The sequence below is a fragment of the Saccopteryx leptura genome, chromosome 3 (assembly GCF_036850995.1).
Source record: "Saccopteryx leptura isolate mSacLep1 chromosome 3, mSacLep1_pri_phased_curated, whole genome shotgun sequence".
NCBI classification, from domain to species: Eukaryota; Metazoa; Chordata; class Mammalia; order Chiroptera; family Emballonuridae; genus Saccopteryx; species Saccopteryx leptura.
In genome coordinates, this window is record NC_089505.1 from 8,680,603 (window position 1) to 8,700,733 (window position 20,131).

Genomic DNA, 20,131 nt, shown 5'->3' on the forward strand with positions numbered 1-20,131 from the left:
GCGAGGTCGGAGGTCAGCCGCAAGGCATCACGGGAAGGACGGCCGGGTAGCTTTCGGCGGCGCTGGGTGGACGCGCTCGCCTGCCACCTGCGGCTGCGGCGCGGCCTCCGGCGGAGGAATCCGAGCCCGGGCGGCGCGTGATTGGATACCCGCTCACAAAGCCTGTCGGTGATGCGTCCGCGCGCCGGCCCGCCGGCCAGGTGCGCGCTCGAGGGCGGGGCCGGGGGCCGGCGTGGGGTCGGTTTCGGCTACCCTCGCCCTCGCCGTGGCGTGTCCTGAGCGGTTAGCAACGGGTGCTTTCTCTTCCTGCGTGAATTGCGGCCCTCTGGGTCCTGGTTCATCCCGGACTTGGCATTTCGAGGCGACACGGGGGAGCTATTGTCTAGCGGACGGAGCTTGTGCCTTTGTCAGCCGCTCTAGGGGCACCTTGCTAACCCAGAAACGCGGGGAAGGCGCGTCCTGCGCGGTGTTAACCTGATCAGATGAGTTTTGTAGTTCGAACCCACTTCCTCACGCCGTACTTGGTGCCATCCGGACCGTTGCATAAGCGTGATGGTGTTACCCGGTGAGCGAGAAGCAGTTTCTTACAGTTACTGCAGGGGTCAGGTAATTGTTTTGATTGGTCTGCCCTTATCCGGCTTTACCAAAACTGTTTATCCCCCAAGGTGTCCTGGAATGAGGCGATTTATAAGGATGAGATTAAAGTATACTCCAAATGGTCAAAAGGATCAGGGTATATCCTCAGTAAATCAGATCAATATGGAGAAAATATCTGCAGCTTCCATCACAGGACTCTTCAAAACTGAAAAAGACCACATCCAAAGAGAAAAATGCGCAGGAACATGGACAGAAAAGAAGAGCAATGGTCTTTAAATATAAAAGGCCGTTCGTCCTCACTTAGAATGGAGAGCACATTATTAGGACGGTATTGTTTTGTGGTTTGAAGTGAGCCCCCGGTTACATGGTTTATAATGAGGGGTAATATTGTTGCCGTGGTTTTGAAACTGTATTGTATGATACACAAATGTTTTAATGTTATACAAGACCTTCAGTGTAAGAAAAATGAAATACAAACATAAGATCAAGGAAGTTCAGGAAAAAACCTGTCAATTTGTTTAAATCGGAAATAGCAATTTGAGCACTGATTCCCGTTTTGGGGTAGGGAAAGTTTATATTAAGTCAGACATTTTGTTGTTCCGGAATGAGAGGCTAATGAGAATATGTCAACAGGACTTAGAACAGGTAGAACTAACCCATTATTATAGAAGTCAAGTCTGTGCGTGGGTGGGAGGGGAAAGGAACAGAAACTGACTGGAAAGGAACCTGAAGAAACTTGGGATTGAGGAAAATGTTCTACATTATGGGCAGGGTGGTATGACCCAGCTATATATGTTTACCAAAATTCATTCAACTGTACACTGAAATGGGTGCACTCAGTGTAAATTAACTCATGTATATTATACCTCATACAAGTTACAGCCTAATATATATGTAAATTATACCTCAGTAAGGTGTGGAAATAAATTAAGACCAACAAACAGAAAAACAAGGGCTATTTATTCAGAACTTGCTGTAGCAAGAGAGACCCTTGTGTTGGGCAGAGACGCAAAGGCGGGCAGAAGAGGGGGAGAGCTTCTTAGAGGCATAAAAGGTAGGCCCAGGTGTGCCCTGATGGGGGCGATGGGCGTGGAAGCTGGAGGCAGCTGGCTTAGAGGCGGGGCATTCATGTATGGGTTAGGGTGCGTTTGGATCTAAATTGGAAGTGGGGACAAATAGGGAAGCTGTCAATTTTTAATGAACAACGGCCATTTTGAGCTGTTGTAGAAGGTTTGTTTAGCCTTCTGCATTGTTACAGAGATAGCAGTCTAACTTCCTCTAAGTCTCTTAGCAAGCTGGCTTCCTGGGCTAGTTATTAGAGATAAGGGAGTAGGTTTCCTAGGTGCTTTGCTGCAAGTTGCAGGTCAGATATATGGTCTGCCCAGGTTCATTTGTATTTTTTAGTTATAGAAAAGAAAATATTTTATTTATTGATATTACAGAGAGAAGAGAGAAAGGGGAAAGAAACAATTTGCTTCACTTTAGTTGTTCATTGATTGCTTGTCATATGTGTGTGTCTTGACCAAGCAAGCGCAGGGTTTCAAACCAGTGACCTCAGCATTCCAGGTAGACACTCTGCACTGTGCCACCACAGGCAAAGCTGTATGTTGTTTTTCTTTAAAGTAAAACTTAAAAGCGAAAGAAGCAAGCTTGAAAGGATCTCCGACAGGCCAAATTTAGGGCAATTTTAGCAAATAACTATAGCTGATAGTAAATACTGAATAGATTAAAAAACATCCATACTCTGTAGTTATACTTGAAAGAGAAGGGGGCAGGAGACTTGTCCATCATTAGAAATTACTACACTAACTCCATACACTGAAAATTAGTTATGAAAAGGAAAAATAGTATTTGCCCTGTTTTTACAATAGGGTGCTAGCAAATAAATATGGAATAAATTATGTAGTTAGAAAATGACTATTATGCCCTGGCCAGTTGGCTCAGTGGTAGAGCGTCGGCCTGGTGTGCAGGAGTCCCGGGTTTGATTCCCGGCCAGGGCACACAGGAGAAGTGCCCATCTGCTTCTCCACTCCTCCCCCTCTCCTTCCTCTCTGTCTCTCTCTTCCCCTCCCGCAGCCAAGGCTCCACTGGAGCAAAGTTGGCCGGGAGCTGAGGATGGCTCTCTGGCTTCTGCCTCAGGCTCTAGAATGGCTCTGGTTGCAACAGAGCGACGCCCCAGATGGGCAGAGCATCGCCCCCTGGTGGGCATGCCGGGTGGATCCTGGTCGGGCGCATGCGGGAGTCTGTCTGCCTCCTGGTTTACAGCTTCAGAAAAATACAATAAAAAATAATAATAAAATAAAAAAAGGAAATGACCATTATGCAAATCCTAAAATAATTGATGTAGGCAAGGATTATCAATGGACTTTAAAACGTTCAGATGATAGATTGCTGAGAAATAGGAGTATTTATGTGGCACCAAAATATCACTCCATAGGTGATTTATCTAACTGTAGAGAACACACGTTGTGTAGTGGAGCCATCTAGTGGTCACCACTAGAACCAAGTGATCAAATTTAGAATCTGTAAGAGTGAAACAACATCCAGTTTTCAGAAAGTACCTGTACAGGAGAAAGACTTGTAGTTCAAATCTAATAATACCCGCAAAATTAATTATTACCTCCTATGCCAAAAAACTTTTTTTTTAAATATTCAGTTAGAGGAGGGAAGGCAGAGACAGACTCGGCATGCACCCTGACTGGGATCCATCTGGCAAGCCCACTAGAGGGCGATGCTGTGCCCCTCTGGGGCATTGCTCTGTTGCTCAGCAACCAAGCTCTTAGCGCCTGAGGCAGAGGCCATGGAGCCATCCTCAGCACCTGGGGCCAACTTACTCTAATCAAGCCACGGCTGCAAGATGGGAGGAGAAAAGAGAGAGAGAGAAGTGAGAGGAAAGGGTGGAAAAGCAGATGAACACTTCTCCTGTGTCCCCTGACTGGGAATTGAACCTGGGACATCCACATGCCGGGTCGACACTCTACCACTGAGCCAACCAGCTAGGGCCTAACATACAAATTTTTAAGTGATAATTAAAGCTAATAATGTTTAGTTTTTATTTTCTTTGCAGACCACAAAGGACTCCACTGGCGCTCTAAAAAAATTGTATTTTAAAATTAATAGATTTCTATCATAATTTTTACTACTATTTTAAAATTTTTATTTTATTGTACCTATTTCCTATAACACAATGCTGAACAATTTCCAGTTTTGTTTCCTTGTATCATTTTGAATCAATGTATTTGTCATATACCGAAGAAACATTTACTAAATATCTGCCACATTTTACGAAGTACAGAGTCTACAAAGGAGATGTTTATCCCCCAAATCTAGCTATCCAGTTGTGTTTTCATCATTCTGAATCCTTGTTTGGGGCAGGGAGCAGAGACAATAGAGGTGTGGGGAATTTAGAGTTACTTCTTGAAACAAGGTTTTCCAGTTACTGGGAATTCCCTTCATTGCAAAAAATAAAGTCCGCCTTGGAGACAGTCTTGATTTCTGTAGTTTTCCCCTTGTCACCCATTTAGTATAAATAACAGTGTTTTTCGAAGAGGATTGAGTGTGCCAGCATGACTCAGCATCATTATACTCCTTCAGACGTCCAGCAGGGTACATGACACACACTGCTGGAGCCACGTTCCTCTTCTTGCTGATGGTCCCATGATTGTGTTTGAGTCGTAATATCTTCAGCCCAGGGGATGAATTATGGCTGGTCTAAGCCAATGTTTCTCAATAGAAGTGGCATTGGTATATTGGGTAGGATGAGTTTTTTTGTGTGCAAGTATTCTGTGTATTTTAGGACTTCTAGAATCCCTAGACCAAGCCATTAAATATCAGTGTTAATCTCTCTATTTGTGTGATGACTGAGAGAACTCCCTCTCTGTTTCCAACACCTCTGGGTGCACAGAATCTCTCTGAGGAGAAACCCTGGTCAGTTGTGGGTACTGGAGTCTTCTTTACCAAAGAGTGGCATCCAGTCTTCTTCCAGACAGACGGCCAGTTGACCAGTTCTGGCCAGTACCAGAGGAAATCGCCTGGGGTTTCTGAGAAGGATTTTCTCTGATGAGAGATGTGCAGGAGAGAAAGTGCTTCATTACCCCTCCCTTCTTGTCTCAGCAGGCTGGGAGAGGCTGGGCTGCTTGCATCTATAGAAACTGCCTTGGCTCAGGCTGGTTGGCTCAGTGGTAGAGTGTTGGCCTGGCTTGTGGATGTCCCAGGTTTGATTCCTGGTCAGGGCACACAGGGGAAGCGACCATCTTCTCTACCCTTCCCCTCCCTCTTCTCTCTCTCTCTTTTTCTCTCTCTTCCTCTCCTGCAGCCATGGCTTGATTGGTTCAAGTGCATCAGCCCCGGGCACTGAGGTGGAGCCTCTACCTCAGGTGCTAAAATTAGCTCAGTTACGAGCATGGCCCAGATGGGCAGACCCCTAGATGTGGGTTGCTGAGTGGATGCTGGTGGGGGTACATGGAGGAGTCTGTCTCTGTCTCTCCTCTCACTTGGAAAAGAAGAAAATAAATAAATATCCTCTAAGCAGAATGATCCAGGATGTTTGACTAGTGCTTCTGCGCAGTCAGAGGAGTAGCAAAATGGTAAGAGGCACAGGTCTGGGTAGGAGGTAAGCTACAAGGGCTGCCGTGGCCACAGTCTTAATAAGGAAAACTGGGCTGTCAAGGCTGTGTCCCAAAGGCATGGAAAACTTAGGTGTGTTTAGGCGAATGGAAGTTTCCAGAGGCCCATTGTCTGAGCAGGGCTCAGCAGTGAGGGAATCCTGGAGGAGGAGGTGATGCAGGAAGGAGGTAGGGCCCTGTGGTGGCCAGTTACATTCCAATTAGGACCCCAGGAGAAAGCCAGTTGCAGAGAAAGGGACCCAGGCCCTGGAAGAAAGGACTGATGAGAGCCAGGGAGAGTTCCAGGGCCTCAGACATTGAAAACAAGGAATGAACAAGACAGGATAAATGCCAGCAGATGAATGAGCTTGTTCTGTATAAGAATCTTACTAGGCCCTGGCTGGTTGGCTCAGCAGTAGAGCGTCGGCCTGGCGTGCGGGAGACCCGGGTTCGATTCCCGGCCAGGGCACATAGGAGAAGCGCCCATTTGTTTCTCCACCCCCCCCCCTCCTTCCTCTGTCTCTCTCTTCCCCTCCCGCAGCCAAGGCTCCATTGGAGCAAAGATGGCCCGGGTGCTGGGGATGGCTCCTTGGCCTCTGCCCCAGGCGCTAGAGTGGCTCTGGTTGCAACAGAGCGACGCCCCGGAGGGGCAGAGCTTGGCCCCTGGTGGGCGTGCCGGGTAGATCCCGGTCCGGCGCATGCAGGAGTCTGTCTGACGGTCTCTCCCCGATTCTAGCTTCAGAAAAATACAAAAAAAAAAAAAAAAGAATCTTACTAGAAGTCATTAAAAAGGTAAGTGGTTTTTTGTTTGTTTTTTTCTGAAGTGAGAATGTCCCGCAAACTCCTGCCTACGCCCGACCACCCGGCACACCCACTAGGGAGCGATGCTCTGCCCTGCCCATCTGGGGCGTTGCTCCATTGCGGCCAGATCCCTTCTAGAGCCTGAGGCGGAGGCTGTGGAGCTGTCCTCAGTGCTTGGGCCAACTTTGCTCCAGTGGAACCTTGGCTGTGGGAGGGGAAGAGAGGTAGAGAAGAAGGAGAGGGGGAGGGGTGGAGAAGCAGATGGACACTTCTCCTGTGTGTCCTGACCAGGAATCGAACCCGGGACTTCCACAGGCGAGGCCAACGCTTTTCCACAGCCAATTGGCCAGGGAAAAAAGATAGTAAGTTTTTCAAGTATAAATCAGGGTATGCCCTTGACCTAGGTATTTTCCAAAATTCGCAGCATGTGTGGCTTTAGCCTTGGCCTTTGGAGAAGCTGGAGTCAGGTTGTTCTGAGGTTCAGCAATGACCTCAGTAGCGATCTAGGAGCCCTCACTCCCATTCCTGAGCTCAGGCGGCATCTGAGCCTCAATTGCCTGCTTTGCCCTCGAGTCTCGTATCTTGGGGTTCCTGTATGTACTAAGTTTAGTTTGCTTTTTTTCCTTCAGTTAATCTGTGTCTACTTAATTATCAGACCAGTCAAAAGAACCTGGAAGGATAGAGGAAAAATTGCCTCCCGACAGGACTAATAAGTTATGTCGTCACACTTTTTTTTTTTTTTTAATTTATTTATTTTGTGACAGAGAGTCAGAGAGAGGGAAGGGAGAGAGATGAGAAGCATCAATTCTTCATTACGGCATCTTAGTTGTTCATTGATTGCTTTCTTGTATGTGCCTTGACCGTGGGGCTACAGCAGACTGAATGACCCCTTGCTCAAGCCAGCGACCTTGGGCGCAAGCTGGTGAGCTTTGCTCAAACCAGATGAGCCAGCGCTCAAACTGGCGACCTCAGGGTCTCGAACCTGAATCCTCCACATCCTAGTCCGAGGCTCTATCCACTGCGCCACTGCCCAGTCAGGCTGTCATCACACTTCTTGGTGTCCCGTGAATACTAATGTACACCTTAATCTTCACCAGTCATAGAATCATATATATACACACACACACATACATACATATACACTGCTCACAAAAATTAGAGGATATTTCAAAATGCACTTTCAAGATCAGGGAACATGCAGGTACTCCAGTACTTTCAGCCTTTTGTATAGTGCATTTTCACCAATGAACTGAAAGTTGGGTTTGTGTCTCATTTGCATAATCAACTTTCTTTGAGTTGTTTGCTTTTCTGATGTTCTTGTTTAATTAAAAAAATGCTTCTTTTTTTTATCCCTTCATATTCATTTTGAAATATGCCCTAATTTTTGTGAGAGATATCTCATATCCCCACTATATATATGGTGGTGACTGGACTTGTTAAATAGTTACCAAGTTCTTTTCCTCTTCTTGGTTATAGAGGTGAGCTACGTGGTCTCTGTTCTCTTGTCAAATATGACCACGTGGCCAGTTCCAGATAATGTACACGGGCGGGCAGAGGGGATGTGCAGCACCACGGGCAGGCCCGGCCCCAAACAAGCTTTCGCATTGTCTTTCCCCTCTTCCAGCTGACGGAGAGAAAGGCGGGGAACGTGCATCCTGGCGTGTTATAAAGATGCACACCCTGAAGAGATGGGAGGTTAGCTGTCCGAGCAGCTCATATTTGTTACTCAACACTCTTCTGAAAGAATTTCAAGACACGTTTGAAAACAACCAAGGAAGCCATAAAATGCCTAGAAAAATTTAAGTTGTAGATTTGCATACTCTTTTCGAAATTTAAAGGTCCCATTTGGTTGGGGGTGGGTACTCCCAGGCAAGATGGTGGCGTAAGCTCTAAAATCCCCACTGAAATGACTCATGAGGAAAAACCCCACATTACTGCTGGAAATCTGCAGTGACACTCCAGTGCCACAGTTACGGAAGACTTTCTGGTAGACATTTTACTGATGTGTTACTAGTACATTGAGTAACTAGCACACTGAGTAAGTGACTCCTGGGATGTGATCATAATGTGACTTCCCTTTAGTCACCCATGTTGTATTTACATTGGCCTGGTGGGCTTGTTTTTTCTTTGTCCTTGAACCAAAATGCTGGGTCCTTGATTTTGGTGTGTGGGTTTTTTTTTTCTTAATTCTTAGGTAACAAAAGGTCATAGAGTCACTTTAAGTCAGAGCACAGGCGCAATCTTCTGTGCCCAGTCCTATGGAATAAAACCCTGACCCTGACTTAAAGTCGAGGCTTCTCCCCCTTGGGTGTGGGCCTGAAGCAGGCTAGCAGCCCACAGCGGGCCGGCGGCTCCCCGCTTCCTGCCTTGCTCTCCGTCAGCAGGCTGGCCATGGTTTCTGACGTCTCCAGGTTCTGAGCTGCAGGACGGAGGGAGTGGGGTTACTGTTCATGGCAGTGGCCGCGAGGGACCCGTTGTGGGGGACTCGGACTTGACTCCTCTTGTCTTGCCTGGCGGTTGTTGTAAGCGGACTCTTTTCTCTCGTCATTTTGGAGACCACTCCATCACTGAGAATTCCTCACCTAGAGTTCAGTTCAAAAACTGAGAGACTGCCTGGCCTGCGATGGCGCAGTGGATAGAGCATCGACCTGGAGTGCTGAGGTCGCTGGTTCAAAATCTTGGGCTTGCCCGGTCAAGTCATGTATGAGAAGCAACTACTATGAGTTGATGCTTCCCACTTCTCTTGCTCTCTCTCTCTCTCTCATTTCTCTTGCTAAAAAAAAAATAAAAAAAAAATCAACAAATAAATCTTAAAAACAAAAAACCGAGAGACTGAGTTTGCTCCAGGGAACCTTAAGAAAACCAAACCTCTCCTTGGACTTTGAAAGGTTATGGTAAACCTAAAAGAAAAGTAGGCCAATGGAAAGTCAAATTTTAACAAAAATAGACATGATATCAAAGACCAGACATTTATTTTCACTATCTTAGTTTTTGTCAATTATACCTCAACTTGGGGGGAAGACAATGAGGGAGTAGCCACAGTCCGCCCTCGAGCGCCATTTCCCAGGTGGAAGGATGTCTCAGACCTCAGACATCGCGGGACCCCAGAATTCATATAGCCAAGAGCTTTGTGTGGGACAAAAGACCAGACATTTAAACCTAACTTCCAGAATGCACTTTGGATAGATCTGTTCTTCGTTTAACACTAAGAGACAAAGTCTTTTTATTCTATGGGATCAAAGTTGGAATCAGAATAAAATGTCACATGCTTACCTTAAACAGTGCGTTTTAACTTAAAACATACAATGCATATTCACTGAATACTTTTCAGATAAAGAGGCAGAAAATCGCTGGACTTACTCATCACCACCCTAGTAATGCATTGTCTGTGATTTCCGTTTTCAATTCTCAGAAATGGCATGGGAACTTAAAGGCACCTGCCAAGTGATCTAATTTTTTACCTTTTTAATGATTTTGCCAATCTTATATACATATTTTTTTTTTACCACATCTAATTGAACAGTGATTATTTTTAGCCACTCACCTTTATTGAGTCTTTACAAAGCATTCCATTTAGTTTCTATTAAAGTAAACGTTTCCTTTTCAAACTCATTTTCTGTTAGTTTACACAGTACTTAATTAAAGTACGTAATTTCAATAACTAGGAAATAAGTAAACTGGGCGTAAGTGATTGGAGAACTACACCGGACTATTGGTAAGCACCCAACCTGTTGGTGGCAGTAGTGAGTCATCTAGCCCTGATGATTCCAGGGCTATGGCTCTCTGTATGCTCTACAGAGGAACCAAAGATGTCTAATCATCTGGAAAGTTGTTGAGGTGGACTGTGCATTTTAAAAAAGCTTCTATTAGCCTGACCTGTGGTGGCACACTGGGTAAAGCATTGACCTGGAATGCTGAAGTTGCTGGTTCGAAACCCTGGGCTTGCCTGGTCAAGGCACATACAGGAGTTGCTTCCTGCTCCTCCCTCTGTTCTCTCTCTTTCCTCTCTCTCTCTAATAAAAATGAATAAATAAAAAAAGCTTCTATTATTCAGGGAGGGGCAAAAGTAGATTTACAGTTATCTGTATGGAAGATACCACAGTAATTAATGAATAATACAAGAATAAACTTTTGTGTACTCACAACTGTAAACCCACTTTTGCCCACCCCTGCATTTATTTGGCCTAGCATGGCATAGAACAGTGGAAAGACATGGGCCTTTGGGTCAAGCAGACTTAGGTTTAAGTCCTGGGTTATTTGTTTCTAGCTCAGTGACTGGGGAAATTACTTTTTCTCAATTTCTTTGTAAAACTTGGTAAACCATTCATGGGGATTAAACACAACCGGTTCATAGATTCTTGCATGTGGGTATTCAGGAAGCACTGGCTGTTATCAGTATTTGTGTGCGGTGGTGGTTCTGTCGCCCTTCCTGCAGTTGGAAGTGTGGTCACTGTCCTGTCCCCCTTTTGCCCAGCACCCCACTGTTCCGCACGTAGTTGTTCAATCAGTATGCCTGCTGAGTGACATTTGTCATTGTTCACAGGCATTTACCTAGACATTTTTTTTTTTTTGTATTTTTCTGAAGCTGGAAACGGGGAGAGACAGACAGACTCCCGCATGCGCCCGACCGGGATCCACCCGGCACGCCCACCAGGGGGCGATGCTCTGCCCCTCCGGGGCGTCGCTCTGCAGCGACCAGAGCTGCTCTAGCGCCTGGGGCAGAAGCCAAGGAGCCATCCCCAGCGCCCGGCCATCTTTGCTCCAATGGAGCCTTGGCTGCGGGAGGGGAAGAGAGAGACAGAGAGGAAGGGGGGGTGGTGGAGAAGCAGATGGGCGCTTCTCCTACGTGCCCTGGCCGGAAATCGAACCCGGGTCCCCCGCACGCCAGGCCGATGCTCTACCTCTGAGCCAATGGCCAGGGCCTAGACATTTTTTAAAATAAATTATTGTTTTTATTTTTTAAATATTTTATTTATTCATTTTTGAGAAAAGAGAGAGAGAAAGAGAAGGGGGGAGGAGCAGGAAGCATCAACTCCCATATGTGCCTTGACCGGACAAGCCCTGGGTTTCAAACCAGTAACCTCAGTCTTCCAGATCAACGCCTTATCCACTGCGCCACTGCAGGTCAGGCCCCTTTAACAATTTTTAATTTGTTGATTGATTTTAGAGAGAGAGGAAGAGAGGGGGAGAGAGAGAGACTGAAACCTCAATCTGTTCCTGTTTGTGCCCTGACTGGGTTTGTTGCTCAAACCCGCAACCTTTGAGCATTGGGATGAAACTCTCTGGCCAGGGCCGTTTACATTTCATTCAGAAAGCTGGGGTGAGGGCACACACACCGCTTCCTTTATTAGTATACTCTTTGCAGGCACACAGTTCTTTCCCGGACCGTGGTCATCATTCAGCCTGTGCTCTAACTGACTGCGTCCCACCGACTGTGCTCTCCTCTCCGTGGAGGTTACCTGTCTTCCCGCTCATTAGCTCACCAGAGCATTTCCCGGCAGGGCCGTTTGCAGGCCGAGTAGACGTGACCACGGAGGGGCTGAGGGTTGTCAGGCTGGGAGCAGACTGCGGTCCGGCAGGTGATGCATGTTCGGTACAGGGGTCAGGGCTTCAATGTATGGGTTTTGGGGGACATGACTCAGCTCATAACGGGTTGAAGTTCTAATCTGGTCTGGGACAAAACTAAGATGTCTGCTCAAGGGAACCTGGAAAGTTCAGGGTCAGTGTTGAGATGAAGAGAGTTGCTCGTTTGTACATCACTGATAGGACATGAAAATTAATATTCATAGGGTGAAAACACAGGCTTACTTTACATGATTTTATCCAGTTCCCACCAGAGGGCCAATGCAGAGGTAGCTAGCACCACAGTAGAGTGATGAGGGCCATGATGGGGTAGTGACATTCCTGGAATGGGACCAATGTCTATGCTGTTCCCAGTGGACTGAGTTCTGGCATGAACTGCTGTAGTGTATGGGGCCATGCCTCCTGCATACCCACTCTGGTTCTTCTGAGTTGACCTCATGGTGTGGGGTACAGCCCCTGGCATGTGCTGACCAGGAGACAGCCAGCTTGAGAGCCTTATGCTTTGTCATTGCCCTCAGTAGTCTGGCTCAGTTCATCTTGGGTAGCTCCTGCGAGTTATTCGTAGAAATGTGTTGCCCTGCTGGGTAGCTCAGTTGGTTAGAGCGTTGTCTAGGTATGCCAAGGTTGCAAGTTCAATCCCTGGTCAGGGCACATACAAGAACCAACCAATGATTGCATAAATGAGTAGAATAACAAATCTATGTCTCTCTCTCTCTCTCTCGCTCTAAAAATCAATCAACATCTTTCTTTTTTAATTTTTCCATTAATTTGAGAGAGAGAGAGAAGGGAGGAAGACAGAGAGAGGAAGAGAGGGAGAGTGAGAAAGAAGCAAATCATTGTTTCACTTAGTAGTTCCATTTAGTTGTGCACTTATTGATTGTTTTTTGAACCCATGACCTCTAGCGTGCTGGTCAATGATTTATCCACTGAGCCACCCTGCCAGGACTTCTTTCTCTCTTTCTGTACACATCTCGCTGGCTCTGTTTCTCTGGAGAACCCTCGGGAATCTGCCTGGCGTACTGATGATGGTGGTGGTTCAGGGCAGGCGCTGCAGTCTCTGCGGAGGATCTTCTGGAGGAATCCGCTGGACTCTTAAACATGGCACAACTTTCTCTCCACCCTTCCTCCGTTCTGTTCTGGTTTCCCAGGTTCATGGCTCGCAGCTCTGACTCTCTCCATAGACAAGGATGGGAGGAGTCAGCCCGGTGGGCCATCACCAAGGGCGGCTCCAGGAAGCTGGGTCCTCACTATGGCTAAGAAGCAAATGTGATTCAAGGGCCACATGATCCAATATGAGCGCCAAGGAGCAGTATCAAGCATTAGATCCAAGAGTATGGCCTCAGTATGTATGCAAGAGATGAGGCCAGTGATCAGTTAGGAGTTGAGAAGACAGGGTAAGTTGGGGGGCAGCACAGAAGGAAGTTTCAGAACTTGGGCCACACACAAACAAGATCAGATTGAGCTCAACTCATGTGCAAGGAACTGTTAAAGGCACAGAACTAAGTCTAGGTTACAGGGAGAAGAATACATTCGAAGCCCACCTCGACTATGTATGAGTTCTGTGTGTGACGTTGGTTAGGTCACTTACTATCTTTGGGAAGAAGAGGAATAATAAACCACTTCAAAGAGATGTGTGAAGTGAGAGATGAGGTACATTATCTGACCTAGGACCTGGCACATATTGCTATATGCTCAGTAACATTGCTTCTCTAATTCCTTTATGGCTATAAAGAATAAGACGACACATCTTGTTCAATAAAACACTTGTTCTGAGCCAAGCTCCCCCTTTCCTTTCCAGTACTTAATGTGTTCTTTGAGGATGCAATCTAATTTTTTTTTTTTTTTGTATTTTTCTGAAGTTGGAAACGGGGAGGCAGTCAGACAGACTCCCGCATGCTCCCAACCGGGATCCACCCGGCACGCCCACCAGGGGGTGATGCTCTGCCCATCTGGGGGCTCTGTTGCAACTAGAGCCATTCTAGCACCTGAGGCAGAGGCCACAAAGCCATCCTCAGCGCCTGGGCCAACTTTGCTCCAATGGAGCCTTGGCTGTGGGAGGGGAAGAGAGAGACAGAGAGGAAGGAGAGGGGGAGGGGTGGAGAAGCAGATGGGCGCTTCTCCTGTGTCGAACCCGGACCTCCTGCACGCCAGGCCGACGCTCTACCACTGAGCCAACCGGCCAGGGCCAGGATGCAATCTAATTATAATTAGCCTGACGATGTGGCAGGGGAGCAGCTCACTTGGAACTCCTTGTAAATGGTGCTAAATCTCTATCATCACTTTCTCTTTTAGCCTGGATCGCTGGTTTTATCTTAGTAATTTAAGTGCTCCTCTTAGTCCTATTAACAACCTGTTATGCAAAGGGAAAGCTGGTGCAGCATTTCACATAGATTCCTATCTGGGTAAGATTTATGATACAAAGGTTGAAAAGAGCCTGACCAGGCGGTGGCGCAGTGGATAGAGCATTGGACTGGGATGCGGAGGACCCAGGTTCGAGACCCCGAGGTCACCAGCTTGAGCGGGCTTATCTGGTTTGAGCAAAGCTCACCAGTTTGGACCCAAGGTCGCTGGCTCAGGCAAGGGCTTACTCAGTCTGCTGAAGGCCCGCAGTCAAGGCACATATGAGAAAGCAATCAATGAACAGCTAAGGTGTCGCAACGAAAAACTAATGATTGATGCTTCTCATCTCTCTCTGTTCCTGTCTGTCTGTCCCTATCTATCCCTCTCTCGGACTCTCTGTTTTTGTACAAAAAAAAAAAAGGTTGAAAAGAAAAAGGGAGAGAGAGAGAGAGAGAGAGAGAAAAGAAAATGTAGCTAAGGTCATTCCACTAGTGCTCAAAGTTCATGTCCTAGTATGTAGAAATACTGCCTTAAAGAAGAATATTTTCCAAACCATTAATCATTTTCCCTTTAGTGACAGAATTCCACTTTTTTCAGACTGGAGATCTTCACAGCTGAATGATGCACTTCCCAGCTTCCTCCACAGCTGGCTGTAGCTTTGCACCTGAATTCTCAGTGGAATTTGTTGGGTGAATCTATCACAAAGGATCCTTAAAAGGAGGACTGCTGGGGCCCAACCTCTGCCCTTCCCTGTTCATGGAAAGGTGCTGTAGAAGCTGACCTAGGTCGTGAGGTGACTCTGAGGACAGAGGACCCTGAGTTCTTGATGACACTGTCATCCAGCCCTGGACTCCCTGCTCCAGATCTCTTATATGAGGGAGTACACTCTTCTGTGTTTGAGACACTGTGGCTGTATGTTCCTAGACCTGGAATGTAATTAATAACAGCTGGCTGCAAATGATTTCAGCTCAACCTCCATTTGGCCTCCTCCAATATGTTGGTCTATCAGGCGTCCCCAAACTACGGCCCGCAGGCCGCATGCAGCCCCCTGAGGCCATTTATCCGGCCCCCCACCGCACTTCCGGAAGGGCCACCTCTTTCATTGGTGGTCAGTGAAAGGAGCACTGTATGTGGCGGCCCTCCAACGGTCTGAGGGACAGTGAACTGTGTAAAAAGTTTCGGGACCCCTAGGTGGTGCTGGTGGGTCTGAGGAGGGCTGTGAAGGAGCCCTCAGAAGTTTATTTAAGAGAAACCTATAATCATGGCACCCTGATGTGGCCGACAACATCCTGAGCTGGAGGAATCTGGGACAGACCCCGGTCAACTGCCATCTGTCTAACTCCTTGGGCTCATTGCATGAGTACTGCATACCGTGGCCACACAAAAAGGAGAGAGTCCTGTTTATTGGGCGTGATAGGCAAAGGAGGTAAGAAACTTCCTTCTCATTACCTCCCATACTCTACAAGCCCTGGGTCTCAATCTCAGATACTCTTATGGTTGAGGTTGTCTTCTGGAAGGATGTAGCTGATGACAGATGGCATGTTAGAGACACTCCTATTTGACTGTTACCGTCACTTCCTCAATCCCCCATCTTTGTTACTTGTTTAAAAGGGCATGTCCTTTGTAATAACTGTATGGTGCCAGGTGGGTACTAGGACTATCAGGTGATCTCTTTTTTTTTTTTAATTATTATTATTTTTTTTCATTTTTCTGAAACTGGAAACGGGGAGAGACAGTCAGACAGACTCCCGCATGCGCCCGACCGGGATCCACCCGGCATGCCCACCACGGGGTGACGCTCTGCCCACCAGGGGGCGATGCTATGCCCATCCTGGGCGTCGCCATGCTGCGACCAGAGCCACTCTAGCGCCTGAGGCAGAGGCCACAGAGCCATCCCCAGCGCCCGGGCCATCTTTGCTCCAATGGAGCCTTGGCTGCGGGAGGAGAAGAGAGAGACAGAGGAAAGCACGGCAGAGGGGTGGAGAAGCAAATGGGCGCTTCTCCTGTGTGCCCTGGCCAGGAATCGAACCCGGGTCCTCCGCACGCTAGGCCGACGCTCTACCACTGAGCCAACCGGCCAGGGTTCTTTTTAAATTATATAAATGTCAACTACGATGCTGAAGCTACAATACAGAATGTCAACTGTAAATGAAAATAAATAAATAAATTTCACTTCTGTTCCACCTCAACAGCATTTCCTCCGAGAGGAAACCGACATTCTGTACCTGGTGGTTACTTATCACCACTGTGTTTTCTTACCTTTTACCAGCTCACTCTCATTCCGGTTTCAACAGTACTGTTACACAATTGGGCACATCCAAGCTGTTGCTCTCACCCTATTTCCACTGAACTTCATAGCCCACCTTACTGTAATTACCTGCTCTCTACTCAACCTGGCCTCATCATAGCTCACCTGATACCTGAGTAAACAGAACACCCAGTTTGTACATTCCTTCTCCCTGCAAATGAAATGAATGAAGGAAAATGCAAAAGGGGAAGGGGAATATGGCCAATACTATTGTGATAGTTTACATGGTGACAGATGATCACTAGAATTAGTGGGGTGATGACATGGTAAGGTATAAAAATGCCGAATCACTATTTTGTCCACCGGAAACTAATAGAACCAGTATAAGGTTGTATACCAACTGTACTTAAATAAAAAATCAATTATAAATAAGGCACATCCTGGGGGGTCAATTTAAATCTCAAAGTATCATCATCTGTCCAAACAAGAGCCCACGGATACAGTCTGACTGGGCTCTCTCCTGACAGGGATATTTTGTACTCACTAGATCAAGCCCTTTTATCAGTGACTGAATTCTGTTGTTCCAGTCCTCAACATCCCTCTTTCTTCCAGTTCTCATAGAGGGTACCCTAAAACTGGCTCTTGGTACCTCATGCTAGGATTCATATAACAGTTTGCCAACTAGCCTGCCCCTCGTGATATCGATGCCAGACCATCTTGCCTGAAAAACTACTTTTGATGAGTTTCATTTCTGCCAAAATGCTTCTCAATTTCTTGACACCAACCATATGTTTGTTTTGAGGACATCCATAGTCTGCTTCCAACCCATATTTCCTCCTTCACCCCAACACACCCTTGGTTACAGTCTTCTGACTGCCAGCAAGCCCCAGCCCTCCTGCTGGGAAGTCAAGCCGGGTGGTTCCCCTTGCTAGTCCCTTAATCCAAAGCCTAGTCATCCTCGGAGGGAGGGCAGGAGAGGGGTAAGGTGGGGAGTAGGGAGTTGTGAAGGAGGTGGAAGAAAACAGAAATTCTTTTCCTCTCTACTGGATAATTTTATTTGAACCTATTTCTTTGCACTCAAAATTGCAAAGATAAAGCAACTAAAATATAAGGCAAAGGGAAGCTGGTCTTCAAGAATTTGTGTTTTCAAGTTTTTGCTGGTATACCAGACCTTTCAAGCCTGGAGCTACTCCAACATGAATGATGAAAATAAGAAAAACTAGATATTTTAAACAGGTTCAGTGGTACATGTTCTCCAGCAGAAGCTGGTTGTAGCGAATAGTTTCATTTCAAACCTGCATTGATGTGTAAATTAGTCATTTGGGGATGATTAATGTCTGGTAGATTCAATCCAACATTATGCCAAGTTTTGTATTTATTGTAGACCCTATTTTAAGTACTAGAGGTTAAATTTTCATCACTGAAACATAAAAATAACAGCCAGAAGCCATCTAATCAGGACACAGGAGAGTTCCAATTCTGTGAAGATCTCAGATAAAGCTCCTAGCGGATCACGCACATACCCGCCCTACCATTCTCTCAGCCCGGCACAGAGTGGGGCCCATTTCTGTCCCAACTCCAATCAGTCCTCCCGAAGCAGCATACTGAAGATTCTGCAAACAGTGATCGATTTTGGAGAAGACTGGTTTTACATACCATTTCCTTCACTGTCTTTGGAAATAATTCCAGATTTGACTTCTATCTCCTGGCCCACCTTTTAAACACTCCTTTTAGAATACTATCACCAGCCACCCCTTACCCCTTTAAGGTTATCAACTTTCACAGCCAGGTTTGTTGACATCAAAGGACCTAATATTTCAGTTTTGTATTTCAGCTGAGCAGAAACTGGAATGATACTTCTGCTACTGTACCTTGTGCCAATAAAACAAGGATCTGCTCATATTGTTCTTTAGCCAGGCTTTCTTTTACCAAATCAATTTTATTTTGTAGAATGAAAATATGCTTCAGTTTCATGATTTCTGTAGCAGCCAGGTGTTCAGAAGTGTGAGACTGAGGACAAGACTCATTACCAGCTAGGGACAGAAGCTACATTCGTTCAACATAGTAGCCATCAAAATGTCGTGGCCCGCACAATGGACAAGGAAACATGTCTAGTTAATTTGAGGTGCCCTTTGACCTGCGGGATACTGCTCAGGTGTACTGCTTCCACTGGCTCTGTACCATACTGGCCCAGGACTACTTGGGTCATCAAGTTTGTGAATCTTAGCATTAGCATATCTAAGCTTAATTATAATATTTTTCTAGTTCATTTATTATTATTATTTTAAGTGAGAGGCGGGGAGGTAGTGAGACGGACTACCACATGCTTCACCACTGGGATCCACAGGGATCCACTAGGCAACCCCTGTCTGGGGCCAAGGCTGGAGCCAATCAGCCAGTGGCTGAAGGAGGGGAGGAGGGAGAGAAGGGGGAGGGAAGTCAATGGTCGCTTCTCCTGTGTGCCCTGACCTGAGTCGAACCCAGGACATTCATACCCGGGGCCGACGCTCTATCCACTGAGCAAACCGGCCAGGGCCATTACTATTACTATTATTTTTAAGTGAGAGAAGGGGAGATAGGCTCCTGCATGCACCCTTTAGTTTTGTTTGTTTAGATTTTATTTTATTGATTTAGAGAGGAGAGAGAGAGAGAAAGGCTGGGGGAAGGAGGAACAGGAAGACCTGGCAAGCCAGGGGTCTTGAACCTCAGCATTCCCAGTCAACACCTCATCCACTGCACCACCACAGGTCAGGCTAGTTCTTTTTTGAACCTGACAGTGTGAACTTCAGAAACAACTCAGGACTGGGAGCTTTCCATGAGCTACAGGACCAGTTGTATCTATGTTAATTGTGGCTTGTCTGCTGATAACTTCATGTGAAAGCGGTGTCAATTTTGTAACATCTAAGGTGGTGAGATCCTGGTGAGAAAGGTGGCTTTCCCAGCGTAGTTCCAGCGCCCCAGCGCCCCCCCTCCCCCTGCCTCCCACAATCTGCCAAGAGAGATGAGGTTCTTTATTAAACACCTATTACCTGCTTCCTTTTATTATTCTTTTCAAGAAGGGCCCAACTCAAGCCAGTACAGTGTAAAGCTTTCCTAACTTCTATATAAGGAGGATTCACACAACTCAGGTTTTTTTTTTTAATTGTTGAGAAAGCGTTTGATACTTAAAGCTTATTAGACTACAAGACGTTGTAGGAAAGAGTACTCTGCTGTACTGCTTTCCTGTTTTCCCAGTGGTTAGTTCAGAACGTCACACCTAACAAATACTCAAGACTTGACGGGCAGGTCTTAGTACCCGAGAAAATATGAACTGTGAGTTCTAATCTTGACTCATTAACAGTGTGAGCGGGGCAACCTGCTTAACTTCAGTGAACTCGAACTGTAGCCTGGAGTCCACAATACCTATCCTCAGGATGAAATAAAGGTAAAGGTATGCAAAAAGGATAGGCAGTCTCTGGCCTATCCTTGGTGTTCAGCAACACCATTACCAGGCCGCCCTTGGCCTGGCTCGGGCCTGTTGGAGGTCCCAAGGTCACTTATCTCGGAAAGAAAGGCCGTTCCGGGCAGTGTTTGGGTCCACTGGCCCTACAGCTTCCCAGCACCCGGGACCCGCCCTTCCTCGCGGACGCGCCGGGGCGCGCCAAGGCGGTTCGGGGAAACAGAAGTCTCTCCTCCGGGAAGCTCTCCTGACCCCGGGGCTGCCCCAGGGAACCGGCGGGCACACCCTCGCAGACCCCCGGGATCGCGTCTCCTACTCCGGGGCCCGTAGGGCGGTGCCAACGTGGGCGGAGCCCCGGACCGTACCATTTGACACCTTGGGGGGGGGATTCGGCCTTCCCGTGGACGACCCGCCGGGAAACGCGGCCAGTGGTCACCCTGATTCCCGCGGCACACTGGAGAAGGGTCTCAGTGACCCCCTTTCTCGCGTCGTCTGGGCCCAGGGCGCCGGACAGGGGCG

At 47.1% G+C, this 20,131-nt stretch overlaps 1 protein-coding gene, 1 long non-coding RNA gene and 1 pseudogene across 2 annotated transcripts in view; 1 reads left to right on the forward strand and 2 right to left on the reverse strand.

Annotated features, from left to right (window-relative positions):
• The window catches only part of WTAP (WT1 associated protein), a 30,627-nt gene extending 30,092 nt beyond the window's left edge, over positions 1 to 535 (reverse strand). The window contains exon 1 of the mRNA XM_066372901.1: positions 475 to 535. The gene's annotated coding sequence lies outside the window, so the exon portion shown is untranslated. The remainder of the gene's footprint in view (positions 1 to 474) is intronic.
• Positions 494 to 14,903, forward strand: LOC136398674 (uncharacterized). Its single transcript, XR_010750027.1, has 2 exons — positions 494 to 606; positions 14,523 to 14,903. It is a non-coding gene; the product is annotated as an uncharacterized lncRNA (long non-coding RNA).
• A 2,687-nt stretch (positions 14,904 to 17,590) lies between these two features.
• Positions 17,591 to 19,980, reverse strand: LOC136398124 (eukaryotic translation initiation factor 2 subunit 3, X-linked pseudogene; annotated as a pseudogene).
• Positions 19,981 to 20,131: the final 151 nt, after the last annotated feature.